Below are 15,842 nucleotides of genomic sequence, written 5' to 3' on the forward strand. Positions count from 1 at the left end.
TTCCAAAATCGACCAGCCTATGATCGTAAATATAGTAAATGTGGAGGATTCCTCTAAAGAGGAAGGAAAGGACACTGAGGCGACCACACAACGAACATCTGCCCCATCAGAAATTATGTCAGATCGGCGCAAGTCCATTCCACCCTTTGTGTTAAATAATGCTCCTTCTGAATCTGCTTCTCCGCCACTTAGGTCCCTTCCTACTACGTCTCCTGGTTTCAGCAGTTTACCCCATCCATTAGCTATGTTGCTTAGAGGTATTTCTAAGTTTTCGGTTAACTCTACAAGTGACGTAATTTAATTCTTAAGGTTTTTAGTTGAGTTTCAGGATCATGCCCTCGTTTTTTTCTATTTCTGCTTGTCAAATTTTGCAACTCATCTATGCCTATGCAATTGGTGTTCTCTCAGACAAAATAGTAAGAGCCATTGCCGAACAATCATCTATTGAAGACTTCCACGCCCACTTACTAGCTAACTTCATTCCGGCTAGGGCAAGGTCCTCACTTATTCAGAAGTACTATTATCGTGTACAGCGGTTGGATGAAAACTTGGCAGATTTCATACAAGACATTAAGTTCATTTTCCTGAAGATCAGATTGTACAGGCTATTGTAGAAGGTATTTCACCACCTTACCGATCATACTTGTGTTTTACGTCGCGTCCGCAAACTTTCGCTGAGCTAGAAGCTATGGCTGTATCGGCTGAAGGAGTTAGATACGCCGATTCCTTGCGTGTTGCGAAAGAACCCCCTCCTTCTTTTAGTAATCCTCGGCCTCCACCTCGCCGACCAGTCACACCCCGTAAATGTTATGCTTGCGGCTCGCCTGACCATCTTCGGAACAAGTGCCCATCCATCAAGTCTAGTGGGAGAAGGAATGGAGCAGGGTCATCTCAAGGCTGTTTTAAATGCGGCGCGTTCTCCCATATTGCTAAGAACTGCCCTAATACCAACAGCACCCCCTCTTGTTCAACTTCGGGTGCAACTTCCAGCAACAATCAAAAGTGACTAGTGGCTTCGGCTGAGTCGACTGATCCATCTTCCCGAGGCCCAGCCCCTGGTAAACAGGTCGAAAATTCAGGGAAAATTCAGTCTTCGAATTTATCTCTTGAATGCCCTAAAGAATGTCTTAGGATTGCGGCGGATAACATCGCACCGGTGCCTTTTCTCAAAATTGAATTAAATTATGAACCTGAAACAGCTCTTTTTGATTCAGGCAGTGTTTGTTCAATTATTTCGGCTCAATGGTATTCGAAATTGAAATCTATTTGTAAACTTACTGACTATTGCTCATCTCCTGTTCAATATGTTTCGGCTAATTCTTCTCCATTAGAAATTTTAGGCTCCTTAAATGTCAAAATTCGTATTTTTAAATTTACCTGGAAAGTTAAATTGTTTGTGGGCCAAGCACTTGTCTTGCCCCATAATATTGGGAGCTGACTTCATTTCTCACAACGGTCTAGTGCTCGACCTTCAGAGTAAGTCGTGCACATCCAAACTTGCTTCCAATTGTAAAATCCCCTTATTGAAATGTAATTCTGCATCATGTTCATCTATTTCGCCTACCCAGGATGAGATGTTGTTAGACCTTAAACATCTACCTGAGGAGCAGGCTGATAGTATTCGTAAGTTGTGTCAGTCGTTTCCAGAGGTGTTATCTGATACTCTTGGTGTTACTGACCTTATTGAATACAAAATTGAGGTCACGGATTCGATTCCTGTCCGTTTTCCACCATATAGGCTATCTCCACCTAAAATGAAGGCTCTGAAAGAAATCATTGATCAAATGTTAAAGGATGGTATTATTCGGCCCTATAAGTCAGCGTATTCTTCACCTATTTTTCTAGTCCCGAAACCCCAAGGTGGCTTCAGGCCGATCATTGATTATAGGGCTCTCAATCGGAAGGTGGTGTTACAATCTGTGCCCCTTCCTGACCTTCATTCTTGTTTTTCATGGTTTCGTAAAGCTAAATTCTTCACCATCTTGGATTTGAATCAGGCCTATAATCAAATTCCCCTAGCTGAAGAGTCTAAACACGTTACAGCGTTTGCCACGGATTGGAATTTGTATGAATACAACCGCGTGCCTTTCGGGCTCCCCACGGGAGCAGCTGTACTCACTAGACTGCTAGATAGGGTCTTCTCCGACATCAAATTCGAGTACTTGTATCACTATCTTGATGATGTCGTCGTATTTTCGGAGACTTTTGAAGAACATCTAGATCATCTGCGAGAAGTTCTCAATCGCCTTCGTAAGGCTGGGTTAACTGTGAAGTTGTCCAAGGTCGCCTTCGCTAAACCTTCAATGTCATTCTTAGGGCATATTGTCTCGCCCGATGGTGTTGCGATCGATCATTCTAGAACACAGGCCATCCGTGATTTTAAACCTCCCAAGGACATCAAAGGGATCGCCAGGTTCATTGGTATGGTGAATTTCTTCAGGAAGTTTATCCCTAACTTCGCTAATAGAGCGGTGCCCTTGAACCTTCTCTGTAGGAAAGGCATCAAATTTGAGTGGGGACCGGTGGGCTATCCGAATTTCGGCATTCCAATTTGACGTTAGGCATATCAGAGGTACGGAAAATGTTGTTGCAGACGGACTCAGCCGTATGTTTTCCAACGATGTCGAGACCCATGAACCGGTCGATAGTTCATCACCTCCCGAGTCCATACTATCTGAGGTTAATGCCGTCTTAACAGATGCTCCCATGCTCTTTAGGGACATTGAGAAATACCAACGTGAAGATCCGACGCTGGCTCCGATAATGGAAACCCTTTCTTCCGGGGAACATGTCGTCCCTTATGTACTGAGGAATGGTGTTTTATGTTGCCCTTCGAGGCATGATAAGATGATGAAAGTTGTCGTTCCAGCTGTTCTTGTACCTATGATCTTCAAGTACTATCATGAGACCCCATTAGGGGGGCATCTAGGCATCTTTAAAACTCGTGAAAAATTCGTGAAAGGTTCATCTGGAAGGGTATGGACGGTGAAATTCGTGAACTAGTAAAGGCTTGTAAATCCTGCTTGCTTAGTAAATCCACCATGTCTATCAAGGTAGGCCTTCTGTCTTCTCATCAAGCGTCGCGCCCAATGGAACGCCTGTATATTGATTATGTAGGACCCTTCCCCCAGTCAAAGGGAAATGCCAACAAGTTCATCTTTGTATGTGTAGATGGTTTTACAAGATTTTCCTGGTTATTTCCGACTAAGCTGGCTACCGCTCAGTCCACTATTACTTGTTTAAATTCAATCTTTGCTTCTTTTGGTCCGTGTCAATATATTGTGTCTGACAATGCTAAGGCTTTCACATCTAATTTATTTCGTAAATTTTGCTTTGATCTGTCCATATCTCATGTGACAACTTCTGCTTATTATCCTCAACCATCTCTGGCTGAACGGGTTAATCGTACCTGAGGTCCGCGCTTATTGCCTATCATCATGAAGATCATTCTAGGTGGGACACGTCCCTGCATTGGTTAGCTTTTGCTTTGAACTCGGCTGTTCATGAATCACATAAATTTACTCCAGCTTCGTTGATGTTCAAGTTTGTTCCCAACACGCCGCTCTCTAACCTCTGGTCTCTGAGTGACATTCTGCCTGAGACAATAGATCCCGATAACATTAAAGATCTTTGGAAGAAGGCTAAAGCCAATCATAAAGTGTCTCATGAAAAGGTTAGGGAAAGATATGATCGTGGACGGAGACCCACCAATTTGAAGGTAGGCGACCAGGTGATGGTCAAGAATTTTGTTCGCGCGGGCAAACTTGCCCCCAGATTTCACGGGCCGTGTACTATTCTCGATTTCCTTACACCCGTTACTTTATTGCTAAGCAATCCAGCCACCGAGAGGATATTTAGGGTTCACCTGTCACAGGTGAAACCGGTGTAATTTCTGTGCTAACTTGCTTCATATAATTTTGAAAGAAATATGAAGGTTATATTTTTGTTTCAGGGGTTTCACTTTTAAGGCCTTCTGCCCTTGGAATCTGTCTCCCTGTATATAATCATTGTTGTAAACCTTCCCCGACCAGTTAAACTGCCATCCTGTCCTTGCCATGGCCATTACCACGCTCCCGTCTCCTGCTCAACAACACACAGTGGCTTTTAAATGAAATAAATATTTGTACGCCGCTGGCCCCTCAGTTCCACCTCAATGAATGTACCCTAAAATCATTCTGGTCCAACAAAATTCTGCCGCCGAGCTTTAATGTTTCAGTGCTCCCGCAGCAGCGCGGCGCCGTACCGCTACTGAGGTAGGGTAAGGGCCCGCCCTTCTCCAGTGAGGCCAACCAGTGTACGGCGAGCCGGAGTCCTCCTCCCGGCCAAGGCTGATGTGCGGCACACAACCTGCAACTCGCCCGCGACCTGTATGTTCGCCGCGGGCGCGGCGTGCTTCTACTCCACTACTCCTCTCATAGTGCGGGCGAGCGGTATCTCAGGGTACTTGAGGGGTCCGAGCGGCCTCCTCCGGACTCAAGCAGCGGCGGCTGGTCTGGCCGTCAAAGTCATCGGCAACTGATATACTTAATCAGCTACATGGAAATTTCACATCAACAATTACTACAGTTTTGAATCCAACTGCAATATCTGGTGGACTTAGAAAATTTTTCCTCAACTTTAAAAACTAAAAGTTTTCTTCTGAATTCCACTTCTACAAGCATAAAGACTTTACATCTAAAGTAACTATAAAGAATTTGAAACTGGATCCAATCATTTTAAGAATACTTGTTGGTAAACACTTCTGCAATTATCTTCTATATCAAGATCATAACTTGGACCTTATTTTGAAACAAAAGTTCATGTTCTTCTGTGTTACCCCTTGGAGGAACTTTTGTGGGGGGAGGTCTGTACCGGGTGGTACACCTCCACGCCGCTAATTCAAACTTTGCGCCAGTTGAAACTCCTCTACTGGAGGAAGTCTGAACTTTATCTACTGTGTTAATTCTCAAGTTTTTCAGAAGATGTCACTACATGTAAATTTTGAAGTTTCTGAACTGGGTCGTTTTCGATGTATTTTTGTTTTGCCTGTAGTAAGAAGTATAGACATTCTCTTCCAGATGGCACTACTGAAGGACTACAATTATGCACCCTAGTGCGAAGTGAAAGAACTGTGTTTTTGGAGAAATTTTGAATTCATAAGTTTGTTCTTTGTTAAATTTCTTTCAGTTCTTGTTTAAGGTGGCAATATTAACCCTTTCTTTCCCCCAGTTTTGAATCCGACCAATAAGGAATTTCTGTAATTAATTTTCCACCAATAATGTGTTTCTTCTTCATCTAGTGTAGGGGTTTTGGTTGTTAGCCAATAAAATGATTGTGGGCGGGTGTTGTCATTCCTGAAACGCCTCGAACTTTCCACGAGGGTATAAAAACTGCTGATTTTCGGGTCTCCGCGCCACTTCAGTAACATCTATCAGTGTGTAAAGTACGTAGCAGGGAGCGGGAAGCACCTCCTTCTTCGGGCAGCAGTTCAACCACCAGGTAATGGCCGTTTAATAACTTCTTTTCTTGCTAGCTCAGCAGTTTAACTCTCGGGGCAGGTCCGAAGCCTTTTTACCATGTAACTTTCCCTAAAATGTAAAGACACCTGGTATCAATTCTATCTTTTTAAACTACATATTGGGATAGAGAGTGCTTAACCCTCTCGAGCTCCCACTCATATTGCGTTGAGGTGAACTTATTTTCACAACCATTTCTTCCTTAATGTAATGTAAATTGTCTCCTTCTATAAGTCACCTCTTTAGTATGGGATTAGCCCTTGCAGTAACGGATTAGTGCCAAGTAGGTTTTATATAAAGTGTATTAGGAGTGCAAGAACGCCTCCTCTCAAGTTGGTATTTTAGAGGCCATGTAATTGACCTGTTTCTTTACTGAATAGGCCTCAGTAGGTTGGGTATTTTTACCCCTGTGTTATTTGTGTTTGGAGGTCAACTTGAATGTGGAGTTTGGTGTGGCCTTTGATAGGCTTGAACTTAAGAGCGAGTCGCTCTTTCTTAAAATTTGTTTCTGCGTGCCTCTAGGAGGCTTTACGGTGTAATTGGGAGCAAGAGCTCCTGGGCATGATTGGGGTCTTCTGCCCCTATGTTGAATTGTATATATCGTAAAGTTGGGCTTATAGCTCAAGAAGTGCGTGTCTGGCTCTCGGAGCCCAAATCCTGTAATCACTGTAATTGTACATTTTCGAATTGTTACTAGGCTACTAAGTACCTGTTATATTTGTTTTTTCTTGATCTTAGAAAGAAAATATAACCTTGTTAAATTTTATCTTAACTTTAATTTCGTATTTTGAGACCTGTTCACCCCCGCACCTTCTTTCACCTCTGCTGATCCACCAAACCGCGGTAACAAGTGGTAGCAGAGCGTGGTTGAATGGGTCTCAATTTAGCCCCTTTTGACGGCTAAACATTGCTTTGCTTTCGAACTCTAACAATTTTCTTAGTTGCTGGAATTTTTTGATTTTTCCTTTTTCAAAATTGTTCTGTCATGTCCGGCCCTCGCGAAGTTCTTCATCCTTTCTATTTGCGTAAAGAGGAATTAATTTACGAATTATCTCTCAGAAACGTTCAATCTGGAGGCACGGTTGCAGTCGACTCCAATAAGCTAAAAGATTCCCTTGATTTACCTATTACCATCCCGACTTTGGGAGAAAGAGAGATTGACGATCCTCTCTCCACGATCAATGACAATACTACTGAGCTAGCATCCAATCATTCGATATTAAACACCATTCTAAAATACAAAATATGAAATCGAAATATTTCCTTCAAAATAATCGCTGTAGACTTGAAATTCTGTTATTGAATTTGCCATTCATAAGCTACTGTATGTAACTTCCAAACTTTTCAGTCCGTCGAAAAAACCATTATAACACGTATAACACTATAATATACCAGTGAAAGGTACACACCATTAAAAAAGAACGTCATGTTTTGTTCTACAAGAACATCCTCATATTCTATCAAATCACTTAAAACATGAGCATATATGTACAATATTGTTTACGTGGTGCAACTTGTCAATTATTGTGAATTGATGTTATGAACAAGTAAGAGCAATTGATGATTGTAGTAGATCTCCACTGTCACTTTAGTAACTTTTCAAAATTGTTCTGTACTTATCGAAGCCGATGAAATGAAATGAAATGTCGTATGGCTTTTAGTGCCGGGATATCCCAGGACTGGTTCGGCTCGCCAGGTGCAGGTCTTTCTATTTGACTCCCGTAGGCGACCTGCGCGTCGTGTTGAGGATGAAATGATGATGAAGACAACACATACACCCAGCCCCCGTGCCATTCGAATGAACCAAATAAGGTTAAAATCCTCGACCCAGCCGGGAATCGAACCCGGGACCCTCTGAACCGAAGGCCAGTACGCTGACCGTTCAGCCAACAAGTCGGACATCGAAGCCGATAATCGTTCATTACCCTCAGCAACTGCGTTTGAACTGAAGCCAGTCTCCCTGCTGCTGTCCTGGCAGCTAAGTGTAGGGAGTAAGGGGAAATTCTGCACAGGCAACAACTCTGTTCCTTTGAGAGGGGAAGGGAACAGGTGGGAGTGGCGGAATGCTGCGGGCATTGACTCCGTTCATTGGAAAGGGGAGGGGAAGTGCTGCTTCTTCATCTTTTAATGGGTTTTTGTGTATTTGTGACTAAATGTAATTTAATTTTTGCCTTTCCAATGAAGAGAGCCAATGCCCACAATATTCCCCTCACCCCCTACTTGTCCTCTCCACTCCACGGAACAGAGTTGTTGCCTGCAGAATATACCTACACCCCACCTACCCTTAGCTGCCAGGATTTTTTCTTTTCCTCGGCAAACGATGGTCCGGTACGAGTATAAAGATCTCAATAAGTCAAGGAGTCTTCACGTAGTGGTCGCTTGTCTTTAACAGTATGGTGGTGGATGTTCTTCCGTGGTCTTTCAATTTCTCACAGGATACAAGGTCGGCTAGTTGCAGCCGAACACATTCGTATTACGGTCCCATCAGTGCGGCAACTGTGTCCTGAGGGAGTAATTCACTTTCGACACACATCAGCGATGGTCCAGGGATGGTTTGCCGAACACGACGAAATCTTATAGACTGGTCTCTTTGCGGCCCGCATGTGAGCGCTATCCAAAACGTGTGGGCTGAGACAAAGGGCATCAAGATGGAGAACTGCCCTGACCCCACCCCAAGATCCGAAGATTAGCCTGGGATCTAGCCCTTGATGCTTGAGAAGAAGTTGCCGAGAGCGTGTACGTACAGGGTTCCGTTTCTCACAGACTTCAGGTGGTGATCGAAGCTTAAGGCCTTTATACGAGTTACTAGACGAGCTCACGAAGTGGTTCGTATTCCACGTAAAAATGTATGTTCCAGCTGCTGTAAAAAATTATCGTCAGCAATTATATAAAAAAGGTGATATATCATCATCTCGCCCGCGGCACCGTGCGATGGCTAGTAAAGCGAAACGTAGTAATAACAATGTTGAACACACAAAAAGCCGGCTCCGCGGTGTATAGATAGCGTGCCTTCCTCTTACCCGGAGGCCACGGGTTCGTTTCTCGGCCGTGCCAGCGATTTTTACCTCGATCTGAGGGCTGGTTCGATGTCCACTCAGCAATTGAGGAGCTATCTGACTGTGAGATGGCGGTTCCCGTCTAGAAAGTCACGAATAATGGCCGAGAGGATTCGCCATGCCGACCACACGACACCTTGTAATCTGCAGGGCTTCGGGCTGAGCAGCGGTCGCTCGGTAGGCCATGGCCCTTCGGGGCTGTTGTGCCATGAGGTTTGGTTTGGTTTTTGAACACACAAAAAGGTAGAGAATTCGATTCAAACCTCAACTGCCAACTACGATATCTGACACTATCCAACCTTTCTATGGGCTGAGGTATTACTTCACTGGCCAGCTCATAGATAAGGCGACATACTTAGACTAGAATACAGCAATCTTCGTCATCTGTCTATCGCCTTCAATTACAGGAATCAAAGACGAGGTCATTTATGTTATGCTTAATGTAACGAGGAACGAACACGTTGCGTGCATTAAAACCATAAAATAATATGTCCGATTAAGCGCAAGTTGGTAATAACAAAAATAAATCATTTTAAGCCTTCTCCCTATGCTTTCCTTCTTACCTTAGCTATAAATGGCCTAAATACTATCGTATGTACCTCTATACGAAGAAATGAAGCGAAATAAGATAACTATTCCCCGTTAATATTGTTAGTGTATTCCAACGAGCGACTTTGCTTACAAGTTCTTCTAGTTGGCGATAAAAGAAAGAGTGGCGAGCAATGCGTGGATTCGAACCACTGGAATTTATATCCTCCCGCCCATATACAGCTTCACTACCTACTAAGCTACTACGTCCCTGGGTTAGAACCTGTTGCATTACCTCCACTTATTAACGAGTTTATCAGAAAAATAGCTTCTCCTTTATCTCCTAGAAACAATTTCGTGCGCTATTTGTTGTCTATGTATTATGCTTCGATCTAGAAATCGGATCTCAGTGATGTCTATAGGCTAGATACCACGTATGCTTCCGTTTCATAACCAGTACTGTACATATTTTCCGTGATTGGTGGGTCTTTAATTTGGCGGATCTTTCGATTTTTGCTAGCGGATTAATTTTGAGCCGTTGAGTGTACAATCGCGATGACAAGAATTCCGGGTGAGAAAGGAAACATACAACGTTTGGGCGAAGATTTTGGTCAACTCTGAGGATGAGGGAGAGGTAAACCAAGGCAACATCACATGTTTTCGCCTTCCAGGAGGTGTGACTTGCGACGTTTCGCACTCAGAGTCCATTCCAAACTCCTTTTTTTTTTTCGGGAACTGATTAAGATGTTCCTATCGTGTACTGCATAGTGTTTAGAATAGCCATTTTATACGTATATTTATGACCAACGGGCTTGCTTCCACTTATGTCCCTGCAATGCATGTAAGTGATGATCTTGACGTAAGCGAGTCTAAGTTTCACCTTATATGGTCACACCAAACTGCTGAACAGTATTTATCTCAAACCACCCACCAACCATAAAAAATTTTAACCCCAAAATTTCTGTACAGCAATGCTATAAAATATCCAGGTTGCATTTCCGATGTGACCCCATCCTGATCGAAGTTTAGGTTAAATTTTATCAAATATTCTTGCATGCCCTGAAAGGTAACATTACCTTCACGTCACCCTACATGCGAAAACTATTTGTTCACAGCCTGGCATTTAGTTTGTGATGCCAAGTGCATTGTAAAGACAACTCTCCATTACGTACGTTCCCGCGAACGTCGAAATCTCAATAGCTATTATTTAACACAATACTTAACACAAAGAATTTATCTTTCCTGCATAAAAATGTTAAAGTGGCTCAGTCTGTTTACAATAGATTTTCGGAAGAAGTTCAGGAATCCCCATCCATCGTACCACCTTTCTCTTCACCTTAAACTGCCAGTAAGAAATGAAAACTAATTCCGTTTAACTTTTAGGAGAAAACAGTATGTGTTGTAAAGCCCTTACCTTAAAATCTATCGTGTACTGTATAGTGTTCAGAATAGCCATTTTATATGTATATTTATGACCAACGGGGTTGCTTCCACTTCAGTCCCTGCAATGCATGTAAGTCATGATCTTGACGTAAGCGAGTCTACGCTTACATGGTCACACCAAACTGCTGAACAGTATTTATCTCAAATCACTCCCAAATCACTTTCAGATCATTCATCACAAGGACTGTCTGTATAAGGAATAGTGTTACCAGAGTCGCTCAAGCCTCAGTAAATATCATATGAGGAGAACTGTTGCAAACCCACGGCCAAAATTGTATTTGATGCGGTTTGGTATAGCTTTTAATTTTCTCTTTCATGCCGCGAAAAGAAATGATATCAAACTGTGTGTTTTCCTAGTGTAAATGAGACTTGAGGAATGACTGTAGTTTCAAATACACTCATCAAAAAGAGTTTTGCATCACCTTGGTACTAAGATGTCCTGTACCTTTGCAAACAAATGGAATAGAGATATACACAAACAACATTTCAGCTCTCTTTATTGCTCATGAAAACCACACATTGCAAGTTGTACAATCATACAGCTAGCCTTTCTGAAGTTGTGGTCCAGATGGCAGCATACACCAGTACCTCTAATACCGAGTAGTACGTCCTCTTTCACTGATGCATGCCTGTATTCGGCGTGGCATACTATCCACTAGTTCATCAAAGCACTGTCGATCCAGACTGACCCACTCCTCAACAGCGATTCGGCGTAGATCCCTCAGATTGTTTGGTGGGTCATATCGTCCAAAAATAGCCCTTTTAATGTATCCCAGGCATGTTCGATAGGGTTCATGTATGGAGAACATTTTGGCCACTCTAATCGAGTGATGTCGTTATCATGAACGAAATCATTCACAAGAAGTGCAGGATGAGGGCGAGATTTTTCGTCCATGAAAACGAATGCCTCTCCGAAATGCTGCCGATATGGTTGCACCATAGGTCGGAGGATGTCTTTCTGTATCGTATAGTTGTTTCGGCGTCTTCCATGACCACCAGTGGCGTACGACGGCCCTACATGATGCTACTCCAGAAAATCAGGGAACCACCACCTTGCTGCACTCGCTGGACAGTGTGTCTAAGACGTTCAACCTGACCAGAATGCCTCCAAACACGTCTCCGACGATTGTCTGGTTGAAAGCATATGCGATACTTATCCGTGAAGAAAACTTGATGCCAATTCTGACGGGTCCATTCAGCATGTTGTTGGGCCCATCTGTACCGCGCTGCATTGTATCTAGGTTACAAAGGTAGACCTCGCCATGGGCGTCGGAAATCAAGGTGCACATGCCTATTGCGTACAGTTTGAGTCGAAACACGACGTCCTGTGGCTGCACGAAACGCAATATTCAGCATCTTGAAGTTGCGTTCAGGGTTTCTCCAAGCTGAAATCCGTAAGTAGCGGTCATCCACTGCAATCGTGGCCCTTTGGCGGCCTGAGTGAGGCATGTCATTGACAGTTCCTGTATATCTGTACCTCCTCCATGTCCAAACAACAACTCTTTGGTTCACTCGGAGACGTCTGGAAACTTCCCCTGATGAGAGCCCTCCTGATACAACGTAACAATGCGGATACGATCAAAACTGCAGTATAGACCTTATAAGCATGGCAAAATTACAGACAACAAGAACAGTGCACCTCCTTCCTGGTGCAATGACTGGAACTGATCGGCTGTCGTACGCCCTCCGTCTAATAGGCTATGATCATGCATGGTTGTTTACACCTTTGGGAGGTTTAGTGATATCTAGGAACAGTCAAAGGGACGGTGTTCTTGATGTTCCAGCGATCTTGGAACCGAGGTGATGCAACAGTTTTTTGTTGTGTGTAGTATCTTGTCCATCGAAATGACCGGAACAGATCTTATTATTGGAAACTTTCCGGCCTGGGGTGCGATGCCACCTCGTTAGCTAAAGCAAAATGGACCATTGATATATTATGTAGCAAAGCCCCATTGCCTGTGCGAGATGTGAACGCACACCACTCCGTGCCTTGTTATAGTCATCCGGCTTCTCGGGGTTGCGGTCAGTTCGAGTCTAGAAAACTGATATCTAACTGACAGGCTTAAAGGGGGCGGAGGAAATTTAGTGATGCTCTGTTCTATTGCAACTAAAATTCTTCAAAACTTACTAAACGTACTTTTAATGGTCTTAATGATAAACGGAATTAATAAAAAGGAAACCATTTCCACATACTGAACATTTGGACATTAGGTTCATGGCTCGGACTATATGACCCTCCGGCGTGAAGCAAAATCATTTCGTTATATTTTTCAGACGATTACATTTCGCATTAGTACTCTAGTAAGATACGGTAACTGTGAATGTGTTAGGGAACCCTAAATATTACTCTCCCATCGGCACTGGGAACCAAAGTTACACATAAACAAGAAGGAAAAATGAAGCTCATTGAGTGGTTAATGCTTCACCTATTATTAACACCACAAGAACAATAATAAAAAGGATAAAATAGTGGGAGATTGTAATGCTGATATTTGAGAGGATGAAGCGAAGCATGTGCTCTCCTGCATACACTCGTTATGTGTTCATTCAGTTTAAATTTTCAGTCATACTGTAGTGGTACCCAGGTTTTTACTGCGTTTGAGAAAGTAATATTAACACCTCTTAGAGCTAAATTGGAGATATTGCAGATTTTCAGTTTAGTTACGTGTGTAGCTTCTACAAGGATTATTGCTTGTGTTTTATTTGGATTAATAATGAGAATATTTTCTCCGGCATATTGTGTTAAATTCATATTTTCATTAATTTCCTTTATAGAAAAGTGGACGTTTTCAACTGGGGAATAATAGTATGAGATCGTCACATCGCCGAGCCAAAACTACTGGGCATAAAGAAATGAAATTTTGGGGATACATTTATATTAGTGTGTAGGTGCCTACTAAGGAGGATTTATGGATATTCCATCGCTATGGGGGTGAAAAATGGGGTAAATTTTTAAAATGAGGTTATGTATATCTCAAAAACTTAGAAGCTTACAGATGTAAAAGTTGGTATTTTGAATCTCCTCTAAAAATAAGGAAACACGTATATTTTGTTTTCGGTAAATCCCATTAAGGGGGTAGAAAAAAAGGTTGACACCTTTTATGAGGAGACTTTATCTCAAAAACTGAAGACGTTACAGACATGAAAATTGGTATTTGGAATCCGGTCTAGAAAGCCAAGAATAACGGAAGAGAGGATTCGTCGTGCTGACCACACGACCCCTCGTAATCTGCAGGCCTTCGGGCTGAGCAGCATTCGCTTGGTAGGCCAAGGCCCTTCAAGGGCTGTAGTGCCATGGGGTTTTTTGGTTTTTTGTATTTGGAATCTCCTTAGAAAATAAAGAAACACGTATTTTTTTGCTTTCGGATAATCCGATGAATAGGGGGTGAACAGGAGTAACAAACGGAGTGAATTTTTAAAAAAGACTACATCTGTAAACTATATCAGACACGTAAAATATTACAGATTTGAAAACTGGTATTTGGAATTCTCTGTAATAGTAAAGAAACATAAAGGTTTTTTTTCGGAAAATCCACTTAAGGTCAACAAAAAGAGGGTGAATTTTTAAAATTAGCACATCTATAGTATATCTCAAAAACTTAACAAGTTGCAGGTATGAAATTTGGTATTTGTAATCTCCTTCAAACATAAGGAAACACGTATTATTTTGTTTTCAGAAAAAACCTTAACGGGGGGAGGGGAAGTGTAAAATAATTGATAAATTAGTTGAATTATTTGTATGAGAAAATATATACATTCCAAAAAATCTAAACATGTTACAAACGTGAAAACTGGTATATGGAATCTCCTTTAAAAGTAAGGAGAAACGCATTTGGGGGGAGGGGAATCAACTTGGTAGGGGGGATGAAAACGGAGATGAATTTCTTTTACGAGGATACATATATCTCAAAAACTGAAGATGTTAGGGCGTGATAATTGGTATTTGGAATCTCTTTTAAAGAAACGTGTACTGTTTGTTTTTGGACAATTCACTTGAGTGGGGACTGTGAAAGGAAGTGAAAAAATAGAATTCTTTTTGTGGAGAAACGTATATCTCAAAACTGAAGGTTACAGACGTGGAAATTGGTATTTGGAATCTCCTTTAAAACAAACAAGCACGCATTTGACTTTCTCGGAAAATCGACGTAAGGGTGGTGGGATTGAAAATAAGTAAATAAGGAGCTGAAATATGTTTATCTTAAGAATTGGAGGTGTTACTGACGTGAAAGTTTTTATTTTGGATTTACCTTCAAAGTAAAGAAACGCGTATTTTTTTGTTTTCATAAAGTGCACCGGGAGTGGGGTGGAAGGAAGTGAAGAAGAAGTTAAATTATTTTTATGAGTATACATCTATCTCAAAAATTGAAGGTGTTACAGACCTACATACATTAAAACTGTATTTGGAATCTCCTTTAAAAATAATGAAACACGAATTTTTTGTTTTCGGAAAATCCATTTAAGGGGCTGAAGAGAATTGGAAAAGTGGGTAATTTTTTAAAATGAGTACCGGTATTGTGCCCTTATAAAGGCACCCAAATGCGGTGGTCTTCTCTCTTGATATGTGCGCCGGCTGCTCCTGAAAATAATGACATTTAAAAATGCCTACCGCCTCATGCAGACTCTTCTTCCTCAAGGGTGATGCGTCCTTCGATCCCTCGGGTTGATGGGCCACACGTCGATCGGGGGTGAGGAAATGAAAGATGGGGTAAACTAAACTATTAAATGACGGTACCCAAAGACTGAATTAAAATTGAAATAAAGAAAATGGTTTATTTAACAAAATTTTGCAAAGTGAAAAATGAAAGTAAACTGGTGTAAAGTAAAATGATGTGAAATGAAATTAAAATTTTAAACAATTAAAAGATCTGCATTACAATACGTTAATTATCTGCCTTAATAAATTTTGACTGAAGGTCGATTAAATTTTTTGTGTTCTGGTTTACATCGAACCACTGTCTCCATGACGATGACATGACCACATTCAGAACTGGTCAGAAATACAGTCTCATTTGAATGAATGATTTACAATACCTTGGAAAAATGTCCTCTCCAAATAAATTCAGTAATTAATTAATTAAATTATTAATTCATCAAATTGACATTGATTTTGAGGTGTCTATCAAATATTTAATCCATGTTTAAATTCATTTGGGAAGCACCCAACTATAAAATAATAATAAAATACACTAACCTTGTGTAATAATAAACGAAAAGGAGAGAAAAACAAAACAACCATGAACACGGTACTTTATCCGTTATATAACCTTTGCCATATATTTAAACCGCTCGTGGCTGAAAACAAGAAAATTTACTGAACTGA

The sequence above is a fragment of the Anabrus simplex genome, chromosome 2, assembly GCF_040414725.1.
Source record: "Anabrus simplex isolate iqAnaSimp1 chromosome 2, ASM4041472v1, whole genome shotgun sequence".
Lineage (NCBI taxonomy): Eukaryota > Metazoa > Arthropoda > Insecta > Orthoptera > Tettigoniidae > Anabrus > Anabrus simplex.